Below are 20,955 nucleotides of genomic sequence, written 5' to 3' on the forward strand. Positions count from 1 at the left end.
GTTGATCCTTTTTTTTTCTCCAGGAGCTTAAGTGCCTCAAAGAAAAAGTCATGGTGCGATTGGATGGAGACAGGCATATCCCCTGATGTCCCACTGCCAGATTTTGAATAAGCAAGGGTTCTTTGATTACATTTGTCAGGATCAGGGATGCTCTCATCTGTCAGTGTTTCTCAACCTTGGCACTACTGACATTTGGGGCTGGGGAATTCTTTGCCACAGAAGGTTGCCCTGCACATTGTCGGGTGTTTAGCAGCACCCCTGGTTCCTGCCCTCTAGATACCAGGAATCACTTCCTCCCAGTTATGACAACCAAATGTGTCTCCGGGCATTGCCACAGGCCCCCTGGGGAGCAATAGTACCACTGGGTGAGGACCGCTGGGTGAGGACCACTGGTACAAATACTGCATTGAAGGGGTGGAGCCTGAGGCTCTAGGAGACGTTAGGGTAGAGGAGGAGGAGCCTGTAGCCCCTTGTCTGGGGAACCCCAGCAGGAGCCTGAAAACCAAACAGTGTCCTCCTCAGCCCCCCAAGACCCAGGGACTCTGACCTTTACTGCAAACCAGAGGGAGAAAAGAAAAAGCCACAAGACAAACAAGTAGTCTCTACACCTGGGAATAAACCAACTTAGACTCAAGTAAACTAGAGGTAAATTCATTAGACGTAGAGGTAAATGCTCTTTGAATTCATGAAATAAATTATTAGAATTTATGCAAATAAGGCATGGAGACTCCTGGGCACTTTATTCAGTAATAAAAAGGGTTGAATATGCTTATATAAAGAAGAAGTCTCAAGTCAGCCAGAATATAAAGTCAAAGAAAAACAAACTCTGGACATTGGCAAGGACAGACTTTATTTGAAAGAATTATTACAAGAGGGGAAAAGGGACTCTTGCAGTGGGGGTAGGAATGTTGCAATAGGGAGAATGCTCCAGCTGTGAGATCTTCAAGTGACTCAGAGGTTAGGCACAAAGGGGTTTATTTTCTCTGGAGGATTAAACAAGACTAGAAAGAACCTGTGCAGAGAGTGGGGTGGATAAGGTCAGCCAGTGGGAGGCAGCATGACAGAACAAATCAGCCCATTCTCAGCGGGGCTCCTTCAGGAGGGGCTGGATCAGGCTGACGATGGGGCACAGTTTAGGGGCCTGGAGAATGAAGTTAGAAGAGTCACACTTCCTGATGTCAAACTATACTATAAGGCTATAGTCATCAAAACAGCATGGTACTGGCATAAAAACAGGTACAAAAATCAATGAAAAAGAATAGAGAGCCCAGAAATAAACCAATGCCTATATACAATCAACTAACCTATCATAAAAAGAGTCAAGAATATGCAATGGGGTAAAGATAATCTATAATAAATAATATTGAGAAAACTGGATCCACACATGCAAAAAAGTGAAACTAGACCACCTTCTTATACTATACACAAGAATAAACACAAAATGGACTAAAGACTTCAATGTAAGACTCAAAACCATACAACTCCTAGAAAAAAAAAACATCAGCAATAAACTCTCTAAAATCCCTCTTAGTAATATTTTTCTGATATATCATTTTAACAAGGGAAACAGAAGAAAAAAATAAACAAATGGAACTACATCAAACTCAAAAGGTTTTCCACAGCAAAGAAAACCACCAACAAAATGAAAAGACAGCCCCCTGAGTGGGAGAAGATACTCACCAATGATCTATATGATAAGGGGTTAATATCTAAACTTTATAAAGGACTCATATATCTTAACACCAAAAAACACAAACAATCCAATTAAAAATAGGCAGAGTACCTGAACAGACACTTCTCCTAAGAGAACATGCAGATGGCCAACAGCTTATGAAAAGATGCTCAATCTCAGCAATCATCAGGGAAATGTAGATGGAAACCACAATGACGTATCACTTCACATCTGTCAGAATGGGTATGATCAATAAATACACACAAGGACCAATAACAAGCATTGGCACAGATGTGGAGAAAAGGGGACCCCATGTCCTGTTGGTGGGAATACATATTAGTGCAGCCACTATGGAACACAGTATGGATTGTCCTCAAACAATTAAATTGAACTATCTTATGACCCAGCAATTTTACTTTGGGTATGTAGGTAAAGAAGTCTAAAACACTAATTCAAAAAGATATATGCACCCCTATGTTTATTTCAGTGTTATTTACAATAGCCAACATATGGAAGAAGCAACCTAATTCAATAAATTGTTTGTTTAAAGCCTGATGGTACATATATACAATGGAATATTACTTGGCTATGAAAAATAATGAATCTTACCATTTGCAACAATGGGGATGGACCTCAAGAGTATGATGCTAAGTGAAATAAGTCAAACAAAGAAAGATAAAAACCATATGATTTCATTTCTACGTGGAGTCTAAAGAACAAACTAAACAGGCTCATAGATACCGAGAACAGGCTGATGGCTGCCAGGCTGCAGGTGTGTTGGGAGCTGGGTGAGAGAGGTGAAATGATTAAGAAATACTAATCAATAGTTACAAAATAGTCAATAGGAATGTAAAGTACAGCATAGGAAATATGGTCAATAATATTGTAATAACTATTTATAGTGCCAGGTGGGTTATCAGAATTATCAGGGGTGAAAACTTTCTAAATTATATAAATATCTAACCACTATGCTAAACACTAAAACCTGAAACTAATATAAACTAATATTGAATGTCAACTCTAATTGGAAAATTAAAAATGAGGTTAAGTGCAGGGATAGAATAGCAAAGGCAGTAACGTAGAGTCCCACCTGCCTGTGCCCTCCAGGACATCACTAAAGGTTTTGAATGGTTTTACCACAACAAATAAAGTATACGGTTTGGATGAAGTGGTCTCTGAGATCACTTCCAGCTGGGATGGCCTACAAACTGCAGTTTGGCCGAGAAGGCAAAGGTGATGTCAACACGAGGAGCAAAGCGACTGTATGGAATTTGGTGTCTCGGGAAAATAAAGATAAGAGTGACCTCCTGTGAAACACTGAGCAGCAGTTTGCTTCTTTGCTCCCTCAGTGAGAGGAGCAAGAGGCAGAAAAATCAAGTTTAGAGCAACTTTGGATAAAGAGAAGAAAAATTTCAGACTCTTCAGACACACACACACACACACACAAAATGTATTATAACTGTAATTGTTAATATTTGTATGGCCTAGGCTCTTTGGAAAATCTGAGGAAACTTGAATACAGAATCAAGGGGTCATCTGTACACTTTCGAGGGGATCATCTATGCCGTTCTCACGGCCCGGCTCCAGGTCCCACATCTCCAGAGAGCAGAGCCTGTGTCTTCTTCACACGCTGTCAGTTTCCAGGTCCTGCCTCTGGCACCTGGTCCGTCTTGGTACGTAATGGATCTTCACACATATTTGTTTGAAAACAAAACCCACCCCCTTGGAGTTCCTGTGTTTATGAGGAAAAAATGTCAAAAGGGTCTGATTCTATCCTGAAACAATGCTATTTTAAGGAAATTTTTGCATAGAACATGCTCTCATCAAAGAGAGAGTAGGGGAAGGAAAGTGGGGAGGAAAGTAGAAAGGAAGGTAAGGAGGGAGGGAGACAAGGAGGGAGGGACAGAAGGAGGGAGGAATGGAGGAAAGAAGGAGGGGAGAGAGAGGGAGGGAGAGGGAGAGAGAGAGAGAAAGGAAAGAAAGGAAAGAAAGGAGGAAGGAAGGAAGGAAGGCAGGAAGGCAGGAAGGCAGGAAGGAAGGAAGGAAGGAAGGAAGGAAGGAAGAGAAAGAAGGAAGGAAAGAAAGAAGGAAAGAAAGAGAAAGGGAGGAAGGGAAGAAAGGGAAAGATGAAGAGGAAAACAATGAAGAAATCTATGTGACTCTTCAAGAAATACACTACTTTTAAAGTAAGAAAATTCTAAATCCACCAGAAGTCCAGAGTTGAGTTCCTAAGACATATGCCACAACTAATACATGACAAGATAAATGTCCACATTGGCTGCTTCATGCTACAGTGAAAGCCTTGAGCCCCATTCAAGGCTCCTGAGCAGGTTTCTATTCAACGGCAAGGGATTTTTCCAGTCTCCTCAAAGGCTCGGGGGTGAGGTCCTGATGTGAAGCCCCAACCCAGCCATATGGATTTCTTCCTCCTTCACCTAGATTTGCTGAAGGCAGAGGAAACAGTTTTAACTACCTGCCACTGAAAGCAAATGAGATATTTTCCTTTTAATTAAAAATTACAATGATTTGGATAGTAAATTTAATGTTATTTCTTCTTACCATCATAAAAAAAAGTCATGCAAAAGTACACCAGCTACAACAGAACTCCCACATGTACCTCTAAAGAAATAATAAGGAGCCATAAATTTTTTAAACAGCCTGTTAGCATCTGGCTAACATGAAGGCATCGGCCTTTGTGAGCCTGGTATCCAACTCGCAGAAAAGAGACCCTAGAAAAGGAGTCAAGCCCTGGCTGGTGTAGCTCAGTGGATTGAGCATGGGCTGCGAACCAAAGTGTCGCAGGTTCGATTCCCAGTCAGGGCACATGCCTAGGTTGCAGGCCATGGCCCTCAGCAACTGCACATTGATGTTTCTCTCTCTCTCTTTCTCCCTCCCTTCCCTCTCTAAAAATAAATAAATAAATACAATCTTTAAAAAAAGAAAAAGAAAAGGAGTCGAATCCCTGGCATTCTGATAGGCATTCATATTTAGCCGTTCACCCCACAAACATGTATTGGGCACCAGGCATGACAAGTACCATTCTAAATGACAGAAAAAAAATGCAAAAGAGAAGGTCCTTGGCATTTTAGAATTTCCATTCTCATGAGGATTACAAATGCTGAGCCATAATAAAAAGACATCATATAAAATAAATGTAATTGGGCATGCCGCAGAGAGAGGAGGAAAGAGTAATGAAATACATGCCTTTAGCTCATGCCTAACTCCAGCAGTTTCAAGTCGCTCTTTAGGTAAATGTGAAAGTTTCCAAAGTCAAAATTATCACTCGAAATGGCCCCTGACCATGACATAAATGTGTGATTTGGGTACTAAGCAAAGAGAGAATGACAAAGTCAACTCTTATTCACACTTTAGCAACGAAGAGAGCCAAGGTGGCTTGTTGCCATGGCAACACTGACAGGCACCTAGTAGGCAATGGTGAGAACACGGCTTGAAGAATTAACTCTACTCCAAAGAACAGAAGCGCGCAAGGAGCCAATGTAAACGTACTCTTCGAGCAGTGTTATTTCTCACCCCCACCGGACCCCATCTCTTGGGCTATGTGTTTTTCCACCCTTGGCTAAGATTCCAGTACATTTCCTCATGATCTTTTTTTTTTTAAATTTTATTTAATTTTTTTATTATTTTAATCATTGTTCAAGTACAGTTTTCTGCCTTTTACTCCCATTCCAGCCCACCCACCCAACCCTCCCCACCTCCCTCCTATTACCACCCTCCCGGTAGTTTTTGTCTATGTGTCCTTTAAATTTGTTCCTGTAAACCCTTCCCATTCTCCCCTGAAATTCCCTCTTCTCTCCCCTCTGGTCACTGTCAGCCCATTCTCTATTTCAGTGTCTTTGGTTATATTTTGCTTGTTTCTTTGTTTTGTTGTTTAGGTTCCTGTTAAAGGTGAGATCATATGGTACTAGTCTTTCACCACCTGGCTTATGTCACTTAGCATAATGCTCCCCAGTTGCATCCATGCTGTCACGAAGGGTTGGAGCTCCTTCTTTCTTTCTTTCTGCTGCATAGTATTCCATTGTGTAAATTTACCACCATTTTTTGACCCACTCATTTACTGATTGGGCACTTAGGTTGCTTCCAGCACTTGGCTATTGTAAATTGTGCTGCTGTGAACATCGGGGTGCAAAGGTTCTTTTGTATTGGTGTTTTAGTGTTCTTAGGATATAGTCCCAGCAGTGGAATTGCTGGGTCAAAAGGCAGATCCATTTTTAGTTTCCTTGGTGTCCCCGCAGGTTGCATTTCCTTGCCCTGCAGGGGCAAACTGGTTGATGACACGGGAGCTCGCTGTGGCCTGAGGCATGGAACCTTGTCTTTTATAAAGTCAAGGTCAATCATTCCTGAAAGAAAGTCAAGTTTCCTGACTTAGCAAGGGCCATCGGCAAGCCCTTGAGTTGGAAGATATGACCTCAGCAAACAAGTGTGTGACAGAAGTCCAAGCATGGTCCAGTTCTTAAGGTTCTGGAAACAGAGGACAGCCTTGGCACAGTGCTGCCCGGGGTTAAGCAGCCAGCATTTTACCGCTGATTTCTCCCTCTGTGCTCCTTGTTCGGGCCCACAGAGTTCACTTGGGTGTGGATCAAATTATGGTCTCAATTTTGCAGGTAAGGAGGTTGAGAGTCAGAGGTGTGAAGGGACCTAATGAAGGTGTCAAAGAATAATAATAACAACAACTAACATATACTGAGCAGCGGCTGTATGTGCCAGACACTATTTTAAGTGCCTTACATATATGGACTTACTTCATCTCCACAACAGCCCTATTACCACCTTATTACTGAAGAATCTGGAGCACAGGGAAAGTAAGTGACTTGCTTAAGGTGACAGAACTAGAACTAGGGCAGGAGTCATCTTCTAGGGCAGGATTCATCCCGGTCAGATTAACTCCAGAGCCTGTGCTCTTAATTTCTGCAGCAAGGGGTTTTTTTTTATTATTATTATTTTTTGCTTTGTTTTGTTTTAAGATTTTATTTATTTATTTATTTATAGAGAAAGAGGAGGGGAGGGGGGAAGAGTGGGAGAGAAACATCAATGTGTGGTTGCTTCTCATGTGGTCCCCACTGGGGACCTAGCCCACAACCCTGGCATCCCAGTTCCCTGACTGGGAATCAAACCAGCAACCCTTTGGTTCACAGCCTATGCTCAATCTACTAAGCTACACCAGCCAGGGCTGCAGCCAGGCTTTAAATGGACATAAATTGGAGGCAAGAGAGATAAAAGAAGTCAAAAGATAGACAATTCTGAAGGCAAAAGAAACAGAGTCACAAACCACGAATCATCCTGTTATCAGTTCCATCATATGTTTTCTCAGCTACCATTCCTGTCCCAAGATAAGGAGAGAGAACAATGAACAGAACTCCATGTTACTTACTTGACACTGACAGCAATGAAGGCTGGGAAAAATGGAGCTGATGACGAGTCAGAGCCTGGTTTCACTATTTGAGAGCACCTCCACGCCCGGAGATTATACTCCCAGGTCAATCACATAAACTGCCTTCAGGCAAATACTTCCTTTTAATGCACAATGTCAAGATGTCCTCAATCTTATAACATGAATCAACATAGGGGATGCTACACGTTACACATGTTATAACCGCAATAAAGCTTTCTTCTTAACTCACAAAGAAAAAAATTATTTGGTCTCTCTCCTAATGCTTTTTAAATCCCTGTTAAGATGTTATATTTAACTTTTTCAAATGTCATATTATAGTAAACATTCTCAACAACAATGCTGTGCCATTTACCTGCTCCAAGTAAAAGTTAAACAGCACACTAAAGACTGTTTCAGCATGGGAAGACTGAATATCACAAACACACTGGAGATGACTTTTAAATTCTGTTTTTAGAGCTTGACTCCAGAAGGCAGCAAGGATAAACGCAAGATTAAAAAGAGTATTTTCAAAATAACAAACGCCAAGCTTGACTCATGGAGGGAGGCAGAGGTATCTTCCTTTGAGGCAGGCCAGCGAGGGGGAGGGGAGGGAGGATGGCATGACCACAGCACACAGGCCCGCTGGTCAGCAATTACATGCTGGAAGCGATACCCGTCTTTTTCCGGTGTGGGCCTGGGTGACTTCCCCTGGCTGTGAGTAATAAAGAAGGAAATTGATCACACGGCCAAGGGCCACATGGGTCACTGCCGAGATGCAAAGAGAGGATTAGCACATAGGCTGACCGCCCATGCGGTGGAGAGTTTTGGTGCCCTAGTCAGCAGTACCCTCCTCCCTCTTTTCCTTACCTGATTTTATGTGGGAACCCACCATCCTCCCCATAACCCATGTGATGCAGGAGAAGCTGATTCCATCCCAGGGCCCAGGATGGATGCAGGCTGGATGAGGCTCATCAGCGCCCAGCCTTCCCTTATCGGAACACTTACTGGTCCAGGGGTGGACATGGGACTTAAACTGGCCCAAACTGAAAGGAAAGGATGGCAAGGAAGATTCAAGAACAAACCCTCTCCCTCCCTCCCTCCCACACTATCTAGCAGCCAGTGTGCAAATGTAAACGGTACATTAAACAATCTTAGTTACATGAGGCAAGCAAAAACATGATGTGTTTTTAACTTTAACGACTTGCCCAACTGTGTTTTGTCAGATTTCTTTTTGCGACCCTATTATATATGTAGGACAGATCTCATAGTTTCTGGCCACTTTCATTACTTAGGTCTTCAGTGAATCTAATCCAATTTATAGCCTGGCTCTTGTGTGCGATTTAAAGCTATCATTTTCTCTCCCCGAGCCCTAGCCAGGTTTTGGCCTGAGAGCTCAAATTGGAAAGAAGCAGGGTGTCTGCTCTTCTTGTTCCTCCTCCTCTAGTTTTTCTGCTTCTGCCTCCATCAGCGCTGGGCACTGGAGGGAGGGAAGGGAAGCAGGGCAAGTGTTTCTGTCTTTACCTAGAAGTGCAATAGCAGTTCTCTGTTGAACACAATTATATTCTCGTTAATGCCACCCTTGGAGCAGGAACCCAAACATCTTCTCCCCTAAGGGGTCACTCTTAACATGTCCCTGAAGTGGGAGACGCAACTCCAACTCCACCTTTACCTCTTTCTCTTGCAGCCTATGGGCCACCCCCATTTCCTTCCCAACCTCTCTCCCTGCCCACCCCATTTAAACTTCTTATTCTTAGTTCCCAATACCCAATAGGCAACCCTTTGGGACGGGTACCAACACACAGTCCAAACCCAGTCACCTATCACCGTGTCCACAGTAAACTTAGATGCTCATCATGCCGAGAATCTTATCTGAACCAAAGCCGTCCCTCCTACTCCATCATCTCAGCTCCGTCTTCTTTCTGGAATTTTCTTTCCCACTCAGATGTGCTTAAGGTAAAATCATCAAGTCTGCTGTGTAAACAGGGAACCAATCACAACCGGAAGTAAAGCAGAATCCCATCTTATGAGGTAATATGGTGTCCCCTCCCTTGATTTCAAGGAGAGGAAAGGAAAAACACCTTCCACCACAAGGAGGAGAAGAAAAAAATCACAGGCTGATTACTCAGTGGTCACGCAGCTGGGAGCAAAGGGTAGTGGCTGGCATGTTAAGGAGTACATATCCGAAGCGGCACTCTCCCCATTTTTAGAGGCCAATTTGGGGCAGAGAAACAGTGACAACAGAGAGAACAGATTTCAAAATTGGCCAGATAAATAGGAGATGACCCTTCTTTCCTTTCCCCTTCCCTTCCACACCAACCTGTTGGAACAACTGAAACCAAGAAAGCAGGACCAGCTACATAACGTGCAGGCTTTAGTACAAAGTAGAAAATAAAACCTCTTGTTAAAAAATTATTATCCATTCCAAGATGAAGACAAGGGAGCGTTAAAACAAGTGTGAGGCCGGAGTGGAAGGACCTGACCATGTGACCGCACAGCCTGCACGACCCGGGGCCCACGAGGCAGAGCTGAGGATGGCTGGTGAGACTCCTTAAGATCTCAAGTTTGTCTTGTCAGGCTTTGGACTTCCCCAGCACCCCTTCCTGCTTTCTTGTTTCTCCCTTTTGGCATGGGAGTGTTCATCCCATGCCTGTCCCACCACTGGATTTTGGAAGCATGTAGCCTACCAGTTTCACAGGCTCACAGGTGGAAAGAAATTGTGCCTCCAGATGTTTCTTACTTCTAGTCTCACCCAGGTCTTATTTAGATGAGATTTAGATAAGACTTTGCCCTTGAGACTTTAGAGTTGATGCTGGAATGAGATAAGGTTTTGTAGCTGTCGGGATGAAATAAACGTATTTTTTATGCGAGGACATAAATTGGTGGGAGGCAGAATGTTATGGGCTGAATATGTCCTCCACAAATTCACATACTGAAGCCTAAATCCCCAAGGTGATGGCATTTGGAGGTGGGACCTCTGGGAGATACTTAGGTCATAAGGATAGATCGCTGGTGAATGGGATTAGTGTTCTTACAAAGAGAGATAACCATAATCTCTCTCTGATCTCTGCCACCTGAGGCTATGAAAAGATGGCCATCTACAAACCAGGAAGCATGACCCACCAGACAATAGAGCTGCTGGCACCTTGATCTTGGACTCTCCCAGCCTCTAGGCCCATGAGAAACAGATGCTTGTTGTTTAATCCACACAGTCTATGGTAGCGTGAACCGCTACAGGACAGCTCCGGAGGACCTGGATGCTTTTCATCTGCATTTCTTTTTTTTTATACTTTTTTAAAGATTTTATTTATTTATTTTTAGAGAGGGAAAGGAGGGAGAAAGAGAGAGAGAGAGAGAGAGAGAGAGAGAGAAACATCAATGTGTGGTTGCTGGGGGTCATGGCCTGCAACCCAGGCATGTACCCTGACTGGGAATCGAACCTGCGACACTTTGGTTCACAGCCCGTGCTCAATCCACTGAGCTATGCCAGCCAGGGCCTTCATCTGCATTTCTATCATCACACACGTTCTGAAGGAGACAGTACTGAACAGGAATACAGTTATGATGAAGTAGCTTCAGGGGTCAACTGGAGAATAGTAACTTCGAGGCTCCATGTGAACAGTACCCTAAAACCCAAGTCAGATTTGGAAAAGCAGAAATGGATGAAGTGTAAGGAATAAAATTCTAAGCAAAAGGAGGGTTGTAGGTGATGGCATGGGGTCTCCAATCCAAAACAATGCAAGACAGAGCGTGGGAAAATGGAAGAGCTTGTTTTCCAACATGTGGAAGATTTTGAATATATAACTGACATGCAGGGTCCATCCAAGCAATGTGTTTCTTGTGCATTTGTTTTGAAAGTCATTTACTTGTATTTTCTATCATTCTAGTATTCTGAGTATAGGCGAACTATTGCTGTATTTCCAGTTATGTGGAGGAGCTTAAAATATAATGTAGGTTCTGTGTTTCAAGCCATACTTTAAACAAGTGAGAGGCATCTGCTAACGTCTGCTTTATTCATGACAGAAAGTGGCAACAGCCGAAGCAGTGGCGAATTTGGGACAGGGCAGCCCAGCCTTGAGTCTCATTTGACACTGACCATCTGTGTGTCTTTGGAAACATCATTAACCTTTCTGACCCTCAGTTTATTGCCTACAAAATGAGCATTAATATACCTTCATTACAAGGTTATAAGTACTACATTTGACAACATTCATGAACATGTTTAGTAAACAGCCAGGCACTAACCAAGGTACAGTGTCAACGTGATTCCTGAATCCTTCACTCTGTCTTAGAAAGGTCATTCCCATTGATGCCTGCTTGACAAATGACATATGAGTCTGCAGAGGCAGAGTTAAAACAGGCTGGAGTATTTATATAAATTTAGTTTTCAGCTGGGTGAAGCATCCTTTTGACAGGTGATCCTCAGGGGAAGCTTTCAAGTGTCAAGTGCATGGACCAATGAACAGAACCTATAATTGGGGATAGTCAACTTTAGCTTCAAGTAGAGTTGCTAAAACCCCGGAGAACATAAAAAAGTTTTTTAATAAAAGTTTTATGTAATACTTCTATATTCTCTATATTTTCCCAGTATCATATCTCAGCTCCCTAAAAATATAAGTTTCTGTCTTATTTTGAAAGAGCATCAATAGTAAAGCAATTATATAATCACATTTCAGGGCAATGTAATTATAGTCTGCTTCCCATGTTTTCAGCCGTCAGATTATGGATATTATTTACTCCAGCCATAATAGTTCCTGCTATTTCCTAAGAAAAAATGACCCATGACCTTAAAAAACCTTACACAAGCTGTTTTCTCTGTCTGAAATAAACATTTTCTATTGCGGGCACTCGATGGAGGCTCCCCTTGCATCTCTTTGTCCCATTCCCATGACTCCCAACTTCCATCCTTGTGTCACTCACCTACAGGGAAACCAATACCTTCCCAGCCTTCAGGGCTCAGCACACAACTTAGGCTTAGCCAACCAACATTTCTGTGTCATTGGCCACAGTGGCTGATTTGGGGGTGGACATGAGACTGAGCCTAGGGAGTTATGAAAGGGTTGATTGACCATTGTGTTCTAACTAAATATATCTGTCACGATGAATCCTTATTTATTTACTTTTATTTCCATTTTCTACCTTGTTCATTGGGTGTTTGTGGTATTGCACATGGCCCTAGTGAGTTGGTTTCCTGAAACTAAAATGTATTTCTTCCTAAATATTGGTAAGATCATTCTGACAAGCTTTTTAAAAACTGTAATTGATTTTGGAGCTAAGCAGTCAAGAAATTGATTAAACATCTCTCCAAAGAATTATCTTGTTATCTTTCTGTGGAATGAAATGCACTTAAGCCTGACATCTCTCCTCTAAAAACTGATTAGCCTTTAGCGTAATTTTCTCCAGTTCCATCCATGATCAATGAAACAAGCCAGTTGGTGAAAGACAAATACCATATGATCTCACCTATAACAGAAATTAGTGAACAAAACAAACTAGTAAACAAAATAGAACCACAGGCATGACCAGACTGAAAGTGATCAGAGGGGAGGGAGAGGGGGATAATGGTGGAAAGAAGGGGAAGGGTGTGACAAAGAACACGCGTGAATGACCCACAGATACGGACAACAATGTAGGAATTAATTGTGGGAGTGGGGGGTGGGGTGGGCAGGGGAGGGCTAAGGAGGAAAAATTGGGACAACTGTAGTAGAGTAACAATAAAAAATGATTTAAAAAACTGATTAGCCAGCCCTGGCTGGTATAGCTCAGTGGATTGAGCATGGACTTGTGAACCAAAGTTTTGCCAGTTCAATTCCCAGTCAGGGCACATGCCTGGGTTGAGGGCCAGGTCCCCAGTTGGGGGAACGTGATGGGCAACCACACATTGATGTTTCTCTCCCTCTCTTTCGCTTCTCCTCTCTCAAATAAATAAATAAATAAATAGATCTTTTAAAAAACTGATTAGCCCTACAAATCTATTATAATAGATGCCCTAATAAAGCTCCATGAAAATCATATCAAACCACCTTAAGTCACTGCAGTAATTCATGCCTCTGAGAGTTGTCCTTAGTTTATGTACAGCTTTTACAGCTTTTACATCTTTGATAAGGTAACTTTTAAAGAATGGCCACAGGTTATTAAACAGTCATTCAATTAAACAGTGTGTATGTCCCCTGCATTTGAATCTGAGTGGAGTGTGGACATCTTCACACAAAAGTGTTTGGTGGAAGTGATGCTACATGATTTCTGAGGCTAGACAATTAAATTTCATGCATCTTCTGCCTGGTGCTCTTGAGTACTCAGTATGAGGGGATGCAGCTACTATATAAAAACTCAGATGAGACCGAAATGATCATGCTGGGAAAACCAAGTATAAGCATTCCACATATCATGGATATCATGGAGCAACGACAAGCCATCCCTAGTGTGTCTTACCTAAATGCCTAACCCACAGAATTTTCTAGTGTAATATAACTGCTTTTTACCACTCAGATGTTTAGTATATAGCCTCATAACAGGAAGGTTTGCCTTCATTCCTCTTCAAAATAGACTTAAGGTTTTCCTTCAATATGTTTCAGCTACTGTGTGTCTAAATACCCCTTTTGGCAGGCTTTATGTTTAGGATTCAGTAAGCTTCTTGAATTTCTGATTGATGTCTTAAAGAGTTTTGGAAAATTCTCAGCCATCACAGTTTGTACCATTCTCTCTCTCCTTTCTTTCCCTGTCTCCAATTGAACATGTTAGACATTTACACCGTGTTTTCTGTTTCTTACCCACTCTTCCGGCATCTCTCTATGCTCAATAGTTTCTTCTTCCCTGTCTTCAAGTTTACAAATTCTTTCTTCAGCTAAGTCTTCTGGTAAACCCATCCACTGTGCTCACATTTCTGTAGCTGTTTTTCAGTTGTAGTTCTATTTTTTAAATCTGTATGCCCCTTTTTATAATTTCCCATTCCCTACAGATATTTTCAATTTTAATTTTTTAAAAATATTTCTTTACACATAATAAGCACAGTTGTTTTATAGATTTTGCTTGATAATTCCTAGGTGTGGAGTTGCAGTGGGTCTATTTCTGTTGTCTGTTGTTCTGCTGGTTCTCACTCGTATCTCAGTGCGCACCTTGGCATCTGGTGTCTTTGACAGCATGCTAGGCATTCTATCTTAGAACTATGGCAACAAAAACTTTTCCTAGAGAACATTTTTTTTGCTTGCTTCTGCCAGATCAACATCTGAGAAGTTTTTCAGACCAGACTGCCTTATTCTGTGTTTTACCCAGTTCTCTTTGTTTCGCTGGAGGTTTGCTTCAAACTAGCTAGCTCACTGTTGCCTGAAGCATAAATTCAGAAGATGATACATTAATGAGACCAAAGCTTCTCAAACTTTAAGATGCATACAAATCACCTGACATCTTGTTACATGGTGAAATTGTCAACAGGAATGCAAATTCTGATTCAGTAGGCCTAGGGTCAGGGGCAAATTTTGTATTTTTAACAAGCTCCAAGATAATAGGAATGTTAAACTTTGAATAACACATGTAAAGCTGGATAGGAATATTGAGTGGAAGTTAGGAAAATTAAAACTAATGATAGGACACATTCTAAGTGTATTTTTTAAGCAATATACCACACCCAATCAAACATGTTTGGACTTTTCCTGTATAATATATTAGACACACAGGCATGTCTGAGAGCACCCGACACAGCGGTATGGTCTCCATAGAGATGATTTGCAAGGAGTGAGAGGTTTATAAATTAAACTGAGAAGGATAACATAGAGAATAATGTGATACCTGCCTCCCACATGACTCCCCACAAATGGGTGTCTCAGCTCTGTGGAGGGTGGGTCTGCAGGTTAGAGCTGGAGGAAGTGTTTCCACAGAAAACAACATGAGACCTAAGGACGTGCAGAGAAGACCACTTACCATCATCAAGCCTTGCAGCTCGGAAGTGCTGGGAAGCCGACCTTTGACCCATCCCCAGTAACCGATACCGAGTAGGCATTCAAAATTACTACATGAATGATCTGCAGAGTGGGTGGTCCCAAAACAAAATACCAGGAGTATATTTTGAGCTGGCAAAAAAATACTTCCAGGAATTCTCAAACCCATTAAATGAAGGTCTTTCAATATACAAAGGAAGATAAAAATGAAGTGGAATTTGAGCAATTATTATTAATATATAGAAATGTAAATAAACACATTTTTCAAAAAGTATGATTATATATACTTTTTCATATTTGTATATATGCATGTAAATATATGTGTGTATATAATATCACACTTTTAGCATCTAGAGGCCATGATTTGCAACACAGAGGGAATTCACAACCAATAGGGGCAGTAAAGTATGTTAGAAAGTGTCCAGGATTTTCAAGCAGACCTTTTAAGATTCAGATCCCTGGCTCTGTCATGGGCCACTTTGAGTCAGTGACTTAGCTTCTTAAATTTCAGGGATTTTTGTGTAGTTTAAATGTGACAAACTTTACAAAATCACTTGCCATGGTGATTGGGTGACCTGCCACGTCTAGATATTTCATATAAATGAAACGTCTGTAGTTTTCCCTTTCATCAGTGTCAACAACATAAAAAACACATCTAAATCTAAAGTCACTGTTTTATCCAATTAGGACTGTGATGACAGACAATCTGTTTGGCCAAGAGATACTCTGGAAATCCGTGTCCCATAAAAACTCAAAGCAATGGAAAGGTAAGTCCTCTTCTCTTCATTCCATTTGCATAAACCAGAGGCACCAGGCTGGGGGCAGTGATTTATCTGGTCACACTGTTTCAAAGTTAATGCAGACAGACTTGCGATAATTAACTAATACAGGTTGTTCTTATTTAGTAATCAAGGGAAGTGATAATCCTTTCATATCCTCAGAGTAGATCATCCTTAGATTATTTTTAGTATCAGTGTGGTAAGCATAATTGATCAAGAAGTTTTATTATTTATAGAAGACATAAATGCCAAAATATGAATACAATTTCCCCATCGTCTCACCCTGACCAGCTCAGACAAACTCATTAATGATCACTTGTGAAAACATAATTCACAAAGCAGGTCTTCTTGGAACAACTGTGCATTGATGTATCTCAGCCATACCACATGCTGCTGCTGGACCAGCACCCGTGGAAACTTATCCTTCAACATCCATCATAAATTTAAATATCAGAACCCACCTTACATGCTTAAACACACACTTTCCCGTTAGCTTCTCAAAGTGTCCTCAAGTGATAAAGCTCTGAATTCAAAGAAGAATGCTTTTTTCATATAGTGGAAATTGTTCATGTGGGCCTGAGGAAAATATACTTTAAACACACACTCAGCTGAGCATACAAACATTGACAGGCCCAGAATTTCAGAAAGTGGGGGGCAGCTTTAGTCCCCCAAGTCCATCAGCTGTCCAGTCTGCTAGTACATTTCCTTTCATGGAAAACAATGGCTCTTAAGAGGCTACCTGGCTAGTAGTAGTTCCAACTCTTAATATTTTAGTAAAGGAAAAAAAAACATGTCAGAGTTGAAATGTGCCACTCGAAGGTTCTTTGCTAGTAACAAAGAGAAATTGTGATTGGTTTATATGTGCCTCTGTGTCCAGATCTCAATATGAACACAGAGAGAAAATCTAAAATTATTAGGTCCAGGCAAAAGGAGTATAGAAGTGTTAACTTTTATTTTTTAAGTATATTTTATTAATTATGCTATTAGTTATCCCAATTTTTTCTCCCCTTTCTCCCCCTCTGCCCTGTACCCTCCCCACCAGCATTCCCCCCCCACTTAGTTCATGTCCATGGGTCATACATACAAGTTCTTCTACTTCTCCAATTCCTATACTATCCTTAACCCCCCCTCTCTAGTTTCTACCTACCATTATGCTACTTATTCCCTGTACCTTTCCCCCCATTCTCCCCTTTGCCCCCTTCCCCTCTGATAACCCTCCATGTGACCTCCATTTCTGTGATTCTGTTCCTGTTCTAGTTTGCTCAGTTTGTTTTTGTTTTTGTTTTTGTCTTTAGGTTCAGTTGTTGATAGTCGTGAATTTGTTGTCATTTTACTGTTCATATTTTTGATCTTCTTCTTTCTCTTAGATAAGTCTTTTTAACATTTCCTATAATAAGGTCTTGGTGATGATGAACTCCTTTAACTTGACATTATCAAGGACACACTTTATCTGCCCTTCCATTCTAAATAATAGCTTTTCTGGATAGAGTAATCTTGGATGTAGGTCCTTGTCTTTCATGACTTCAAATACTTCTTTCCAGCCCCTTCTTTTAGAATCCCTTATAAAATGTTCTTTAAGGAAATGGTAAAAATAGCTTACTCCTTTGGTGACAGACTTAACTGCCTAACAGATTTAACTGAACACCACTTTCATTGTTAAACACTTAATGATCACTGTACCTAGGCATCCTTTCAACACAAAAACTAAATTTCCACTTTCCAAAAAAGCATCCTTAATATCAATGACTATAATACACAAAGACTAGTCATGGTAAATGACTCATATGTTGAGAACTGTAGAAGTTTTATTTAGTTCTTAGAAGTAAGCTAAACAAAGTTCTCTTCTTTTCTCCTCATTTATCACAGTCCATGACATCTTTCCTTCCCTTTTATCATGTTCAATTTTATAATTACATGAAGAGTTTGTCTGTATGTGTTTGTTTATGTGTGCACACTAGTTTGATATTTCATATGAAGAAAGGCTAGCTTTTGATGCAAAGTGGTACGTGCAGAATTATGACAGAAGCATAAACAATAGTGTATGAATCCATTGCTTAAACTGGAGACATTCATCCAAAACTCCAAGCATATGAGAACCATTTTCTAGAAGGGCTCTCTCACAGCCCATTAGTCACACAAGGCTGTATCTACAAATCTTGCCATTTATCTGCCTTCCTTATTTTAAGACTAAAGACATCAACCCAGATAAAATTATCTTTCCTGCTGGTGGATCTCTCAATAACATACAGAAATGGCTAGAGATTTATCAAAAGAGATTGCTGAAGTAATTTAGGGCCGCTTCCTTCCAGAAATGCACTTCCACATAGTAATACATTTATCATTATGTTTTTAATACAGTTCATATTAAAATTATATTTAAAATCAGAACTTTATACTTGTCTATCTAGATATTGAAAAGAAAGGCACCTTGAACTACAGATTTCTTTGAAATTAAACTAAGCCCTTTTTTAGCATAGTTCCAAAGCAATCAAATCATAGAATTTTAGAGTTGGTCAAGAAATGAGCTGGGCCAAAAAAACAAAGTCAAGAGACCCAAATTCAAATATTGCCTGGAATGCTTCATGGGTCTTGACTCAGTTTTCTTTCAGCTGGTATCCTATCAAAAATGACAGTGCCGAATTTCTTTTAAAAAGAGTATATCGCCCTGGCTGGCATAGCTCAGTGGATTGAGCGCAGGCTGGGAACCAAAGTGTCCCAGGTTTGATTCCCAGCCAGGGTACATGCTTGGGTTGCAGGCCGTAACCCCCAGCAACCGCACATTGATGTTTCTCTCTCTATCTCCCTCCCTTCCCTCTCTAAAAATAAGTAAATAAAATCTTTAAAAAAAAAAGAGTATATCAAATTTATGTAGCAAACTGGAAGAGTTAACGAGTACTTCAATCTTTCTTTTCTTAGAACAGACGTTGGAAACACCCACGCAAGGTAAACAAGTTAAGAATCAAATAAGCAGTAAATGAAACGAGCAACCACTGAACAAACATGTGACTGTTTGCCACAAGAAGGACATTGAGTGGCATGCCCAAGGCCCTGGACTGCAAGGAGACTGGAAGCTCTGAGGCTCAAGCCTAACGAGTTGATATGTCCACCAGCATGTAAGAATTCTAAGCTAGGCAGAGGAAGAGTAAATGCTGTTAACTCCCTGACCTTGGCCACTGCCGTGATTTGACTACAGAGTAACTGCTGTAAATCCATGTGATTGTATTATTCTGAAATGACATCTTCTGTACCTGTGCTATCCAATATGGTAGCTGCTGGTCACTTATGGCCATTGAGTACTTGAAATGCAGTTAGTGTGACTAAGAAAGTATTTTTTATTTTGTTTATGAACTTAATGTTAATACAGAGTTGACACAAGACTTAATTTACTTAACTTGGACAAATGTAATTTTGAAACAGATGCTTCTACCTCAAAGTTAAATCAGTTCTTTTTTTAAGATTGTATTTATTTTTAGAGAGAGGGGAAGGGAGGGAGAAAGAGAGAGAAACACCAATGTGTGGTTGTCTCTCACATGCCCCCTATTGGGGACCTGGCCCACAACCTGAGCATGTGTCCTGACTAGGAATTGAACTAGTGACCCTTTGGTTTGCAGGCCCATGCTCAATCCACTGAGCAACACCAGCCAGTGCTCAAATCAATTCTTACAATAAAGATGAACAAGGTCTATCAATATGGATGTAACTAGGAAAGACAGTGATCATTTGGTACTCAATTTAGTTATTGGACAACTTTCAAATATGACTGGAACAATTTAGAAATGTGACTCTAATTTTTCAGCTGGAAATTGTGTGAAGTCTAAATACAGATCAAGTACTTACAATGAAAATTTAGCATCGGAATAAAGATGTATCTGCTCTCAATGCCACTCTGCTATAAAAAGGCTCTTATTCTCACTTGTCCTGGAGAGAGGGTTCATGGAATGTCTCCTCCATGGAAGCCTCTGTTCCTGAAGCATCTTTACAGGGTGTCCACACCTCATGCACCTGGGGCCGGGAAACACAAAAGCCTGGCAGATCACTGGTACCAATTCTCAAGGGGTTCTGACCTCAGGGCAGCCTGTCTTCCCTTTTCCAGTCAAGCCTTCACTCTTGAGCGCTGTGCAGATCTGGGGTGTGCTGGGGACAGAGCTGGCTAGTGGTGTGTATCTGACCGGGGGATTATTCTAGGGACTGCATTACTGACTGTGGACAGAACTTAGCCACGTTCACTGCAAATAGTCTCCTTAGCTGGGTAATCTCTGGGAAGTGTCTTTGCCTTTTTATTGGGTCTGAAAAAGGAAAGTCTGAATGGGTGGAGGCCAGTGGGTAGTTGGGGTGTGTAGTATCAAGGGAGCTTCTCTTTAGTGACACTGTCATTGTGGTTGGGAACACGTGTGTCCCATGGCTGTAGATGTGGGTGTCCCTGTGTGCTCTTCCACTCCCAGGAGTCACAGATCTGCAGAGCTGTAGACCTGCAGAGCTAATGAGCTGAGAAGCACCTGCCTGGAGAGGATAATTAGATCCACTACACACACACACACACACACACACAATCACACATAATGTGTGAAAGTGAAGGAAAGGTGGTGTGAATTCACTGAATGTCTAGTAAACCCTTACTATGTGCCGACATTGGGCTTAATAAAGAAATACAAACCCTAATTAACTAGATATTACTAATGAGCCATCCACAGGGAATAGGTACCCTACAGAATTCTCATACACGTAAGAGAATAAATTTCTATTTTATTAACCTGAGAATTGAAATAATTTTTAATTGCAACAAATCTTCACCTAACATAATTGATACCTAAATAATATGTGGTACCTCCCCTCAATAGGCTTATGGTGACTTCAAGTATCTCAGTGGCTTTAGCAACACTCGTTTTTAACTAAAATAATTATTTATTTCTAATTTATATAGGCATTTACTTCCAAGGTGATCAAAAGATCATTTCAATACTAAAGCATCTTCTTTTTTTTAATTAATCTTTTTTTTGTTTTTTAAGAAAGGACTTCTTTTTTAAAAAAAGATGATTTATTTATCTTTAGAGAGGGAAGGAAGGGAGATAGAGAGAGAGAGAGAAACATCAGTGTGAGGTTGCTGGGAGTTATGGCCTGCAACCCAGGCATGTGCCCTGACTGGGAATCAAACCTGCGAAGCTTTGGTTTGCATCCCACGCTCAA

The 20,955-nt window shown here is 41.1% G+C and overlaps 1 long non-coding RNA gene across 1 annotated transcript; it reads left to right on the forward strand.

Moving 5' to 3' along the window:
• The first annotated feature begins 3,818 nt into the window (after positions 1-3,818).
• LOC118499855 lies at positions 3,819-4,724 on the forward strand. Its single transcript, XR_004902403.1, has 2 exons — positions 3,819-4,412; positions 4,627-4,724. It is a non-coding gene; the product is annotated as an uncharacterized LOC118499855 (long non-coding RNA).
• Positions 4,725-20,955: the final 16,231 nt, after the last annotated feature.

The sequence above is a fragment of the Phyllostomus discolor genome, chromosome 4 (genome assembly GCF_004126475.2).
Source record: "Phyllostomus discolor isolate MPI-MPIP mPhyDis1 chromosome 4, mPhyDis1.pri.v3, whole genome shotgun sequence".
Lineage (NCBI taxonomy): Eukaryota > Metazoa > Chordata > Mammalia > Chiroptera > Phyllostomidae > Phyllostomus > Phyllostomus discolor.